Source organism: Brachyistius frenatus, unplaced genomic scaffold (genome assembly GCF_029030835.1).
Source record: "Brachyistius frenatus isolate BFR_SWC_R1_liver_20210118 unplaced genomic scaffold, ASM2903083v1 Contig_134, whole genome shotgun sequence".
Taxonomy (NCBI): domain Eukaryota; kingdom Metazoa; phylum Chordata; class Actinopteri; family Embiotocidae; genus Brachyistius; species Brachyistius frenatus.
Genome location: NW_027210733.1, coordinates 477,744 through 491,383, shown reverse-complemented (window position 1 = coordinate 491,383; position 13,640 = coordinate 477,744). Strand labels below are relative to the sequence as shown.

The 13,640-nt window shown below is 37.8% G+C and overlaps 2 protein-coding genes across 3 annotated transcripts in view; both read right to left on the bottom strand.

Moving 5' to 3' along the window:
- The window catches only part of ttyh3a (tweety family member 3a), a 282,548-nt gene that overhangs the window by 133,245 nt on the left and 135,663 nt on the right, over positions 1–13,640 (bottom strand). The gene's annotated exons all lie outside the window — the stretch shown is intronic.
- Positions 1–13,640, bottom strand: part of elfn1a (extracellular leucine-rich repeat and fibronectin type III domain containing 1a) — a 73,559-nt gene that overhangs the window by 18,454 nt on the left and 41,465 nt on the right. The window contains exon 2 of the mRNA XM_069714705.1: positions 5,562–5,652. The gene's annotated coding sequence lies outside the window, so the exon portion shown is untranslated. The remainder of the gene's footprint in view (positions 1–5,561; positions 5,653–13,640) is intronic.

Sequence of the window (13,640 nt, the reverse complement as noted above, 5' to 3'; positions counted from 1 at the left end):
AAATGAATACTTTTAAATGGTTTGTCAAATGATGCTGTGACAAAACGATGCAGTGGTAGTTTTCTCATTTGAGTAGCCTACTGTCTCATCTCCTGCAATCTTTCAGACCAAAGAAAACTTCTGAAGAAAATCACTAAACAAGATTGAAAGGGCAATGGTAAGCCTATATAACTGAGACACTTTTCATATCAGTTTTAGCTCCTTATTATAAACAGTGAGTCATATAACATTTATCTGCAAGTATATGAACAGTAGGCACAGATGATTTCATGTTAAAGTCTTGAAAGATTAATTTACCTGCAGATTTTATTCTGTTATATCACATAATCTTCATAACTAGTTCTCTGCTTTAGTTCATTAATGTCTTACAAAATAAATTAAATGGAAATATATAAAAAACATGACAAAAATGAAGGGCATCTTTTGAAAAGAGTAAGCAAAGGCAGATGGCCAGAGATCCTTCTTTAAAGGTGAGCGGCCTTGCGTTCTAATCCCACTCTGTAGGTGTTAAAAAAAGCGCCACTTATCCCATGTTTTTTTTTTTTCACTTGAGAACTGAGCCTGTGTTTCACTACAGCAGGCCTGTGTGCATTAAATGCACAGCTTGTTTGTGTTTTTGCTTTAATTTTACCACTTAAATTCCAACACAGATGAGAGCCATTGTCTTCAGTTGCCTCGCTGCGTGAATGGCATGTAATAATAAGAGGGAAGAGCTGAGGTGTCATGATTCGAGAAAAGTCCCGTCATGCAGAGAAAGGTGCCACAGCGTTTTATCAGCGATGTGGAAAAAAATCATTAGAGAATCTGTAATGACCGGCTGACAGCTGTCTGTCAAAACTGTGTTGCCATGTTTTAACTCGTATTCATTTTCTCCATGATTGCCTTTCTCATTGTTGAGCCACAGCCTTGTTGCCTGTGCTCGTCTGTATTAACAATATATAGCATTTGATTAACATAATGGAGATGACATTATAAGGACTAGCAGTGTGTTGACTTGGCGAGAGCTACTTTTTCTTGGTCAGGCAGTTGATTTGGTGCAGCGTCCAACTCCAAAAAAACACCCACAGACTTCCATCACTGTTTCACTATCGCCTTGATAGACTGCAGTATCATTTCCTCTCTTGTTTGTCTCCTTCCTTACACCCTCCTGTTACTGCCATAAATCTTGGACTTAGATTTATCAGTAAATAGGACTTTTTTTTTCCAGTCTGTGAAGTAGTGGTTTGTCTTCGCCCACCCTAAGAGTTTGGCCTTGTTTCCCCTCCTGAGTAGTGGTTTAAAAGGCCTATACTCATCCTCTGAGAGCACTAGACAACCTTCTTTTGGCAGGACTCTTGCTGATTGGAGTCTTATGTTCTTTATTTAGAAAAATCTGTATCTGGGATGAAGTTACTTTTCTATCTCTCAGTGAACAAAGCTTGATGTATTGATCCTCTGATGGTGTGGTCACTTTTGGTTTGCCTGATCCTACTTTTAGACCCTCACTAGAGTGGAACATTTAACCACAAGAAAAGTTGATGTTGCAGACATTCAAACCACTATTTTCTGCTGGTTTTGGACCTTTTTGTTTTTACAACTACCATTGCTGTTTTAATGAGGGCTGACACAAAAGGACTAAAACATGTCCATGGTAGTTGCTGAAGGATGCTGTACTCTACAGTTATGGACTAATTTGGATCCTCTCTTCTTTCACATAGCAAAGCCTTTAATCTAGCTGATCTAAAAAACACTGGCTATATTTCTGATAGATGGGGCTCTCATCAACAAATTAATGTACTGAGGGAGCATCAAGTGAGTAAAGTGATCACTAAACATTACAGTACATTAGGGCTGAAGACAGCCTGGGCCAGGCGAGTGGATGAGTTCAATTCTGGGAAATGCACCGATACCAAGCTGCCACAGTCCCACTGAGGAGGCGGTGCTGTTGGGTTTTCTTTTAGTCTGATTTAGCACAGTTGGTCCCAGTAATAAAATAATCACATGAATCATTAATCAAGTGGTGTAAACTAGCCATTTAGTCTTTTAAATTTGGATGATGCTGTCATGGAGAATGTGGTATGTTGCATTAATCTTGCCTAAAAGACCCTAATGGTCAACGAAAGGACAGGTTGGTTTTATATGGTCTCCATGTGTTACCATCATAACGTCCCGGCAGCTAAGTCATCAATGACAACGAAATAAACTGAAGCCGTATGTGCAGCCGGTTGTGTTTCCATCCTGTCAGCATTGATCCTATAATCGTGTGCACTGTTTGGGCACCAACAAACACCTCTGCAGCCAACATGCACGCTGCAGCCCATGTGATGGGTAACTGGCCAAAGTGATATCAAAGCCTTGAGCAAATGATGAGGCGATGAGGAAGGGTTAAATTGCTTTGATGAAGACGGAGCCCAATAACTGCTAACCATACAGATGTATTATAATCACCTTATGTGACCAATTTAAGACTCCCTCAGGATCCATGTCTCTCACAGGCTAATCCATGATGCTCTTTACGGTAATCCATTCAAATAACTCTTCTCGAGTGCCATCAATTAGGAATTGAGGTTGATGGAGGAGCTGGCACTATACAGCTTCATAGGGCTGAAGCTGTCGTGACCCGGACGGGAGGATGATCATTACCGTGATCAATGACTTGATGGTATTCTGTTTTCTGTGTCAACTTTTATACTGATTTTAAAAGTCAAACTAAAACGTGTTAAGAGATTATAGTAATAATACAAATAAATTGTGCCTTAATTAAAGCAGATTGTCATATTACTCTCTGCATATCTGACAGACCAGTAAAGTAAAAGCATATATCTCTCCGGAGAAACTCTGAAATGTGGGTCCCCTAAAAGAATATTTCTCTGGACTCTCTTCTTAGAACTATAATAATTAAACTGGGAGTTTTGCGGTCCCTCTCCAGCTCTGGACCCACAGACCTGTCACTTCAGCCTCAATAGCACCACATCCTCAGCTTTTATTGACAGTGGTTAAAACCGAGCTGCATTACTCGTTCATGGGCTGCCAAATTTGTTTTAGGATGGCAATAAATAGTGTATTGGCTTGTTGTGCTCGTTACATAATGTGGTTTTATATTTATAAGCTAAGAATTGGTAAATCAGAAATATATCTAGGCAGTTCAACATGAGAAAAATCCATTTTAGCCGGATTTGAAAGGCAGCAAGGATTAAATCAAAGTTATTCAATTGATCCAGCACTCAAACGCACGTATTTGGTGCGTCCAATGGGGATTTGATTTTTGAAGCCTGTCCAAACATGGCTTCCCTTATATGATTGACAATAATATATACAAAGGATTAATATACAAAGGCTCATTGCCTCTCAACTTTTGGTTTTGATTAAAATTACATAAGTGGCTGCTCCCATTTGGAACAAAAACTTGGAAAATATGTATTGCAATGTAAGCCAGAAATCTAAAACACAAACCCTTTTTAAGAAACACATCAAAATGCAACAAAAAGGTTTTCTTTATTCACTAAAACATCAGATTCATTATCTTTTTTTTTTGGTGTATTCCGGCAGATTAGCTCATATTCTGAATATTGCTACAAATGAATGTAACCAACTGACCAGATTTTGGGGTCCGATACCGATATTAAAAAGTATAAAATTCCCATATTGATATATTGGTCAATATTAGTTGTGTGACCTGAAAATACAGTATACATGAACACTTATATTCTGCAATTATCCCTCAGATGGGGTTTTGAAACAGTAAACTTTTATGGGAATTTAATAATTATTAAAAGCTGTTTAAAAAAAACCCGGAAATGTAGCTATTTCTAATTTACTTCTCGCATCTTTTTCTGCATTATGTTCTGTAAAAAAAAGTTTTCACATCAGCTCATATCAGCCAACATTAAACGCCGATACGACATGCCTGTGATGGTCCTATAAACTTGTCATTATCTACAATATATGAAACACCTTTTTAGCATGTTGTTATTTTAAATGTCTGTCTTAGTGTTTACAACTACATCATCATAGTTCTTCTTTAGGCTGCTCTTCATTTTAAGATTGCATCTCTTTACTTGTTGTAGTTTGACTTTTAGATAAGTCTTATGGTTTGAAATTATAATAAAAAAAAAAAATCTGTACTTTAAAGTTAATGCTCATTACATGCTATCTGGAATGGGGCTATTATGACATGAAGGCACTGGACAAGTAGATATCTTACCTGCCACACATTTTATTTTCAAACACTGTACGACTGAGTTTTCAGAAATAACAATTTTTTTTTTTTTTATATTTTTCTGGTGCTCTTAAATCAAGGCAGAACTATATTGTACGAGTTGTTACAGTGATGTTAATGCTACTTGTCACCCCTAGTCCATTATATAGAGTATTGTACAGCATCCACCCTCTATATAATTACAGTAAGTAAAGGGCAAGAGGGAGGTGTCAAGTTTAGAAAAACTCTGATTGCTGTTGAACCACATGACATCTGCTTTAATGAAGCCATAGGGCACTCCCCTCCTGCTCTGTGTTACGTGACAGACAAGCTGAGTAACTAGTGAGCCAGTTAAGTTGAAAGGTTGTGTAGGTTATTATGAAAATATATAGCAAGTAAGTAATGATTCACGGGGCCGCATACCATCCGTGAAGGGTTAGCACTAATTGTTTGGTCAGTCACTGTGCCCACATCAGCCATTTATTACTTGTTGTTTGGTCACCAGTTTAAAGAACAGGGATAGAGCAAAGCAAAGGGGAAAGAAGACAATCCAAAGAATTGTGTATTAGGTTGAGGTTCAATATAACATAAGTGAGCAAACAAAAATGACTTTTCAAAGGAATTTTAATAAAGAGGGTAAAAAAAGACACAATGGAGGCGACACTATTAGACCATACAGTATATGGTAAAATAAATAATCAATCAGTAATGCAGTATTACTTATCACAGTTTATGTGAATGCCTATTTATACCTAAATATTTCCATACCCAGTCTTAGTGACTCCCATTTACATTTCTAGAACACAAACTTTTCAGAGGGTGATGATAAACTTTTGAAATTGAATTTATAAATGTTAAGTAATTTACATACTTGTTTGTTTTTACTTGGTGCAAGTTTTACACTTTTTAACCTGGGATATAAATAGGCTGTATAAAGTTTTACTCACTTATTTACTTACTTTTTATTATTATAATTTAGGCATTAAACTGCTTGATCATTTAAACACAAGTGATCGTTGTTATAAAGACAAAAATGACTTTGTCATCTTATTATGGGGTTGAAATTACTATAGTCTCCATCTTGCCTTCTAAATCCAGTAACAGCAGTTTCATGTGCCAACGTACTTGTATAAGTGAAAAAGCAGAAGTTGAAACAGGGAGACCTGAGGACAACATACATCTACAGAGGGATATTCATGCTGTCCACTCTCAGGATGACATGTCCTTTGAGTGGCTTGTCTTTGGCACTGTACTGTACTTGTCATGTGTATTGACCAGTGGATTAGCGATGGATTCTCTGTGATCCTCTTAGGGGCGTTTGCTCATGCAGAGCTGCAGTTCATTCGAGCAACACGCACAACTGTACCAAAACACCTGCACTTACCTCTGTAGTCTAGTTTGAAGTCCTCAGTTTGAGAAAGCATCCCTGATGTTCTCCAGCAGTGCAGATGTTCACTGGTTTCCTCTGTTGAACTCTGAGGAGTGATAAATGACAGGAGTACATGTAAATATTTAATTTGCTATGAAGATGTTTACTTTCAAGCGCCTCAGTATAAAAAATATATTTTGAATGTTAACTAGTTGATAGCCCCTCTCGGAATTTGCAATCTTGCAATTACAACAATGAATGCAAATTATAATAATCTCTGGATCATGCAATTTTTGCCAAATTCCCACATTTCTCTGCAGCAAAGTTGCCCCATAGAAGCTCTGCTGAAGCCGTTGAGGCACAAAACTTACTTTGTCCTCAAATATAACTCAATCAGCAGGGCACTTCAACCTCTCCTCTCATTTTCAAAACAAACCACGTCGGTTGACTAGAAAAAACTGCAAAACCACAAGTGACGGGGCGCAGGGGAAATTTAGTTTTATGATATGAATGAGGCTATCAGCAGTTGAACTTCCCTGCATCAGTCTAGTTATACAGTATGTGTCAAATTACAGTTTACAGAGTTTTATACATCCAGTTAGAGATTATACTTTCTGTTTGCACACACGTTAAATCAATATCTACAAAGCATTTAAAGCACTAATTTGCACAGAGGATAAATCCTATGGATGCTGTCATAGACCTTTTTGTAAACTATATCACTTTTATGACTACATTTTTTGAGTTCAGAAAAAAGAAAACAACTACCCCTGTAATGTGCAGCATGCTTTATATTGTAAAAAGTGAATACATATGACTCTTTATTGGGCCATTGTTAAAAAAGAAAAGAAAATCTATTCATTTTCTTGCAATTTTTAACAGTTACCACAGTTTTATAACAGATCACATAAAACTCAACAAATTTGAGCACGTTCTTTTGAGAACAACTGCTGCAAAATGAATAATTTTCGATCGCAACAATAATAATAGTGAAGTTCTGGAGGGACTAACTTAACCTTTTTATAGGCTATAAGTATTTAAATCAACATGTTAAATCCAATCCGTGGAGGCCAGTCTGAATGAAGCATGTAATAAAAAGGCTGCTTTGGATAACCTTCCTTTGGCATTGCAGCCTCCAAAATGTATTCAGCAATGTGAAGGTTTTTTTTTTTTTCCTCTCATTTTTTCAAGAATCAAAACCACCTCATTAACCTTATCTAACAAGCACAAGCTAATGAAATCCTCTGTTTCAGTTTCTGGTCTTGCCAAAGTTAGTTTTACTAATTAATCAAACATCAGCCCCCCTTCATCTTAATGACTCCCCATGAAGTGAATGAGAATGTGCTGCAAACACTGCCCAGGGGGAGGCTACTTGGACACATCTTCAAGCATTTATTTGGGAGCTAAAATAAAGAGAAAGAGAAGCTTTGTACTATAGAGAGATGGATGCTTTGTATTCACTACAAAAAGTGAACCAGAAATGAAACATGATTTCTTCATCTTTTTGTCCATGCCTCATCCTTGCCGTTACGACTCTGTTTACAGAGACTCTACAGAATGCAGCGATGCAGGGCTGCAATTTTCCCCACCTACATACATATTAATGTCTGTATAAGACAAGCTTCAGATTAGTGCACACTCAGTATTCATATTACTCCTCTCGCTGTAATGAAACAATTCGGCGTTTTCATCCGTTATGATTCAGAGTGTATGACATGTATCAGATGAAAAGCCCAGGCAAAATCCAATCTTCAACAATCAGTAATGGAAATCTGCAAAATGGCTAGATTTTCAGTAAATGAGAGGACAATAGATAATGTGATTCAATTAGCTGCTAAGGCTGCTATTTGCATTCCAGTGAAAGGGGTGATAGTTAAAGTGGCCCAAGGCAGCTGCCTTCCAGCAAAGACCCGTGACAACACAAAAAAGCAGCGGAACCAAGAGAAAAGGGGAGTTTTCAGCAGTATTCTTTTAATTACTCATCATAATGACTCCATTTAGCCGTTCAATGACCCATTTTACGGCATTGAACAGGCATGGGAAGCTCTCCGTCCTTGGCAGGGTCAGTCCTGCAGCTGCCCCTGCTGCCATGTTTCAACCAAGAGGGAACATTTCTTTCTCCCCACACTGGGCTCTAACAGGCAGGTTGCTCCAGAGTTTTTTCCTTCAACACGATCACATGTGCACACTGGCTTCACCGCCACACATTAGGTATGAGCTGAATGTTACTCCATGAGGGAATTCAGAGAGGTGCTCATTATGTGGAAGAAAATAATTATTCTTAATGAATGTTGCTGTGAATCAGATAAAGATAGGTTTGTCGTGTTGGCACATGCTTCCAGGTATGCAAATAACTTCAGTGCAACATGATGTAACATAAACAATGTGACCATATGTACAGATAAGATGTTAGTTATGATGTTGTTATAAATATTTTTCTTGTATTGTAACTCTCCAAGGTTAACAGGATAATTAGCATATAAACCAGTTCTGTCTCCTAGAAATTATGTTTACGGATTACTGAATTCTTTTCCCAATTATAATGTAGTGACATGTAATTACTGGCTGCAATATGTTCACAGGTAATGTGATTTTTGAGTGGATGCAGTAATATATGTATCTACCAGATTTGCTTCGTAGGGATAGGTTGTATGGCGGGTGTACAAAGTGCAGGGCAACTTTTTTTCACCTTACCTTAAACTAGAGCATTAAATGAATAAAAACATATCTATAAAAAGTTCTCAACATCATTCACTTACAGTTCTTTTGCAACCTGAAGATTATGTTAACTAAAAGTGTTTCCCTAATCTTGTTGACAGAAAATGTTAACCAGCCAGGATTGCATTAACAGGTGGAAAAGGTTGAGAATGTGGCTTTATTTTTTTCAATCTGCATTGTATGAAAAGGGTTTCCAATTTTTCAAATGTCTTTCTGGACATCAACAGATACAAAATAATTTAAGGAAACGTTTTTAGGAAAGTAAACAACTGCCTAATTAAATTTGGAGACACCCAACTAAATCCAACTAATGTACCAATGTAAAAATCTGCACCTGCAACAACGATATGTGCAAAATTACTTTAGTATGAAGGGATTTTTTTTTTTTTCCGAGCTGATAAGGTGTTGTTTTGCATTGTCTGTCCATGTATTGTAGAATATAAGATTGTTTATTGTCCCCATGATGATACAACAACTGGCTACATTTGTTTTCCTGCAGAGGTCAAGTTTCTGCTTTGACTGCTAACTTGTTATCCTGCAACATTATTGATTCTGGATGCACTCGGTGATTTTACAATCAGAGTGGTTGCACAGGACTGTAGGTGAAAAAGGGGGGAAGGGTCCAGTGCTCTTGGGCACCCATCTGCCCAGTGCCATATAGTCCAAGCCAATCATATGCTAAAAATCACCGGCTTGACTGTACACACTGAAAACTCACACGTTACAGTTGGATGAAGGTGAAGAGTAGAAAGTGTAGTTTGTGGTATTTACATCTTTCTACCATATGTGGATTTCTGTTCAGACATACATACATACATAGCAGTGATACTGATGTGCTATTGAACAATTGATACTGCAGATGTCAGGATTAAATTACAAATTTCCATCTGTAAATCAATCACAATGTACATTTCTCAAATTTAAGGTAATTTTCTTACAGTAAATTAAGTCATATCTTTACTAACACTGAGAGAAACCATAACTTAAAGTGTTTTCTTCTGGAATCAATTTACTAAAAATATACAGTTTATATTTAGGTACCCTTTTCTAAGAAGTATGGACTGTTTAAGGCGGAGAAGTGGAACAGTATACATCCCTCTTTTGAACAGAAATGTTTATCTTTTGAGGTGCTTCTCCTGAGACATGACGCATGTGAGGATGGGTCAGGTTGCAGCCCTGGAGGAAGGGGACGCAGCAGGGGGAGGAGTGGAGGTTGTGAGGAGAAGCAGACCCGATATGGTCTTGAGGAGCTGGAATTTTTTGGCACATCTCCAGCATGCTGACCCAGAGCATTGAAAGGTTGAACACTGGCACCAATCTGACTGATTCTGCTCGGCTGCTGACGTGCACAGCGGCGCACGTGGATGAGGACAAAAATAGCTCGCTATGGACCGAGGTGTGACGCAACTGTTCGCAATTTAAATCACTACCGATTGATTCTGTACCATGTCACATTTTTATGAGGTGACTCATCAAAACTTTAATTATGTAACTCATGAAAATGTTATTATGGAAGCGATTTATGGCTTTAAGGAAATAAAGAAGGAACATTACAATGTAGCAATGTTTATTCATGTGCATAAAGGATGTCTCCGTTAATTTCATTGGATTCATAGCCCACTATTACTGTCTTAAGTGGATCCCAATTTGTGAGGACGGGTACTTTTGATTTGCTAGTCAAGACTGGTTGTATGCAGTCTAATATATTCAGAAAAGAAGTGACCCCAAGTCAAATTATATGTGCCCTCCTCTTCTTCCTGCGTAAAAAAGGCAAACCATCTTGTTGTGCCTGTTCATTAATGTGAGAGATTAGTGTGCTTAAGTGGTTTTCAGAGTAAAGGCTTCGATTAAGATGGTAATAAAACAAAGATGGCAGAAAGGGAGATTTTTTTTTTTTAAAGTGAATATTGCTTTAAAATATTAAGAAATCAGTCGGCAAAGTTCATTATTCAGCGACATGATGTGTCCTTCGGCAGCAGAAATCGCTAATTTATTAATTTTGTGTATTATACATTTTATAACACTATGCAAATTGACAACATTAGATAAAATGTATCACAGCCTTCATTGTTGCTTGTAACAGTGAGGTTATTATGGCCACCATTAGCACCACCTCAGCTGAGCTCACCTGCATGCTGTATCGTGTTGCTGTGTTGGGTTCATATTTTTGTTTTGAAGCCCCCAAAATCCTCTGATGTGTGGCTCCATGTTGTTGTTGAGGAACAGTGAGGAATAACTAATTCAACTAATCCAATTATTGGATTGGACCTTCATCAAAATGACAGCTCCTCATGCAACAAATACTCAGCTCAAAAACTGACTGTTCAATAGTTGTACAGATTTAATGTCATACTTTTATGATTACATGTGGAACCACTTGCATCTCAAATCATACAGTATTCCTTTATATCGTGGTTTATTTTGCAGTATTTATTGAATTTGATAAACTGGTTTCCAGGTCAGATACCGTATATGCCGAACAATATGATCTGCTCAGATTTTCATCTTTGTGATACAGATTTTGAATCATCTTCTGGTAAACAGGAACCCCACACTCATACATTTCTCTAAAAGATGGTGGAGAAAAGTTTAATACAAAAGTTTGACCTTTGAAGGAGCAATTTTGAAAATGAAAGAGGTTTAAATTTACTAGGTGCAACTTTACAAGCTGATCGAGAGCACTCTCCCTCGATACCTCTAGTGGGAGTGTTGCACTCCTTGGTGACCCTGTGGGCATCAGGTGTTACCAACAGCCATCTGCAATTCAGAGAAAGTGTCCTTAAAAATGAATCGACGTCGGTTCCACAAGCTTTTTTATGCTGTAGACAGCTTCCTCCGGCATCGTACTCGAAAATAAATTCAAATGAATGTGTTGAAAGTATAAGAAGTTTGTGGCAGCCCCCTTAAAAGTGGAGCATGTGAACCTTCAGTTTGATTTCTTATATCTGTCTTTCTTGATTATAGAATTAAGTTGCATAAACTGACAACACCGACAGGGTTATATTGTCTTGTAATATAATGTATTAACCACCGGTGGCCAGTGGCCAAGCAACAGAAATAAATCTCAGTGTCAAAGTGTTCAGATATGACAGAAGTGTTGCTTGTCAAACACTGCATGCATAGATCACAATGACTTCATTCAACAGTCATTCGTGTTACATTAGGACGTTTTTTGATTTTAGCAAGATGACAAGGTTTTGCTGGTGAATACATTCCCTGTTATATCCTTCGCTGATCTAGAGCTGTCAATCAAAGAGTGCCCAGATAGCTCCACTTAAAAGCGTGGCAGCTGGGGTGGAGGAGGGTGTATAAAAGCACAACAAATCTTTGTAGCCTGCTGCAGTCACAAGCAACAGACTGCACAGCGTGAGCAGCAGACTGGTTAAAAGTATCGCTGGTGTTTGAAAGGTCCACTCTGATGTGGAGAGAGTGTGTGATAGGAGGTGTGTCGTGAACACTGCTCGCTGGGTCCGTCAACCTGGGTTGGTACCTGGCTTGTATTGATTAGAAAAGAAAAAAAAAATCAGTGAAGGATTTCACCGCCTGAGGTTGTGTTGGAAATCTAAATTCAGCCGATTACAGTTTCCAGCTGACCATGAAATAGCCCAATGAGGTTATTAGATTTACATATTGTCTGCTAATACTTGAGAGCTGAAGTTCTTGATTTTACATCTGAGTGACTCAATCTCAGTTAAGCCTTAAGGTAAAGGAGTGGAAAGCAACACAGCTAGTATTCCCCATGGAGAATAGGAAAGTATGTGCTGCCCGTTGAACCCACAAACAAGCCTGAAGCAAAGCAACACACACACACACACACACACACACACAAACACACATGTGTGCAGCACACCCTCCCTCCATTTAAACACTTGGCCATGTGCATGTGGATGCAGACAGTGTACTTTGAAATTGCCTTTCTAAAAATAGACATGCATACTTACTGTACCCTCAACCATAGCAAATGCCATCTACAGTAAAAAACACATTTGGAGGCAGAATGGGTTTCCTGATAGCTTCATGAAAGCAAGATACTGGTGTGCTATTCCTTCACTCATTCAATATTGAAGCAGCATGGAGCACACGTAATGATGTTGTAATGGCTTAACAGAAAAAGAACATGGTTTTGCTGCTAAAGTACAGAGTGACCGCACAACTCCTGCGCGTGTGGAGGCCTTTCAGTCTGAAAAAATAAACCATTATAAGACATTATTGTAAGATTTGCTTTTTAAAATCTTAAGAACAGCAAAATGCAAGAAACTAACACTTATTAAACGTTCATATAAAGTGAATAAGATAGAAAATGTAATAACATGGATAAAGTTTAAATTCAATGTTGGGTTGCAGTTGTTGTTACATCCATTTCTGACATCTTTCACCTTAAATGTTTTTGTTGAAACACTATCGGTACATAGTTAAAGAGCTGTTTTGTGATTGTTAATTTTTAATCTGTTGATTCAGTTTTAGATTACTGCTAACCGAGCTTGTCATTCGGCCTATGCTAGCTATCCGAGGCTCATGTGTTGCTAATTCAACCCAACACCCCTTCTCGAAGAAAGAAACTACTTAATTATGTCACGTTGTATTTCCTGATTCCAGTCAGTGAGAAGGGTTTCTGTCTTAAATCAATACTTTAAAAAAAAGATAAATATGAAAATTGTGATAAAACGTTTGGTGAGACAAATAAAGAGGACAATACACTCCCCCATTCTCTGTTCCCCCTGTTCCCTTAATAATTGCCTGCACTCCTTAAAGTTAATCTGTGTATGAACAGACTACCTCCCTGCACTAGTAAATTGAATTCAGTTTTAAACACAACTGCAAACATTAGTTTAACTTTTAAAGGAATACATTACCCTAATGTGCATTATATTTTAACTCCAGTGCATAGTGGTGTTAAATGTGCAGCCTTTCATATTCTCAAAGGTGAGAGGGAAGCAAGTGTCTGTGGGCAGAGACCCTGAACTAAGAAGCTACTCAGAAGAAATCTGAATAGCAAACACTGTTATTTAGTCTGACAACTCATTCCTGCTCTCACTTTGCTTAAGTAGAATTTAAGCTGTTTAAAACTGTTATTTGGCATTTACTTTCAGAATTAATAGCAGAGTACAGTAGTTCTTGTCAGGACTTTATTATACAATTTTACATTTTAAAATCGGACACTCGCACACTAGCTTTTAGTTGTTTCAACATGGAAAAATGGTGCACTTAACCTTTTGCCATGTTGAAAGAAACCCTGCTGTTGACACTTAATTTCAGAGGTGCATTCATAATCTTTTGTTTAAGCTGTTTCTGTGCTCTGCGAAGAAACCGGACCCTTGGGTACAAAAGCAGGAAAGCTGTTAAGTTGCACAAACTCTGGTGCGGTTTTGTTTTGCC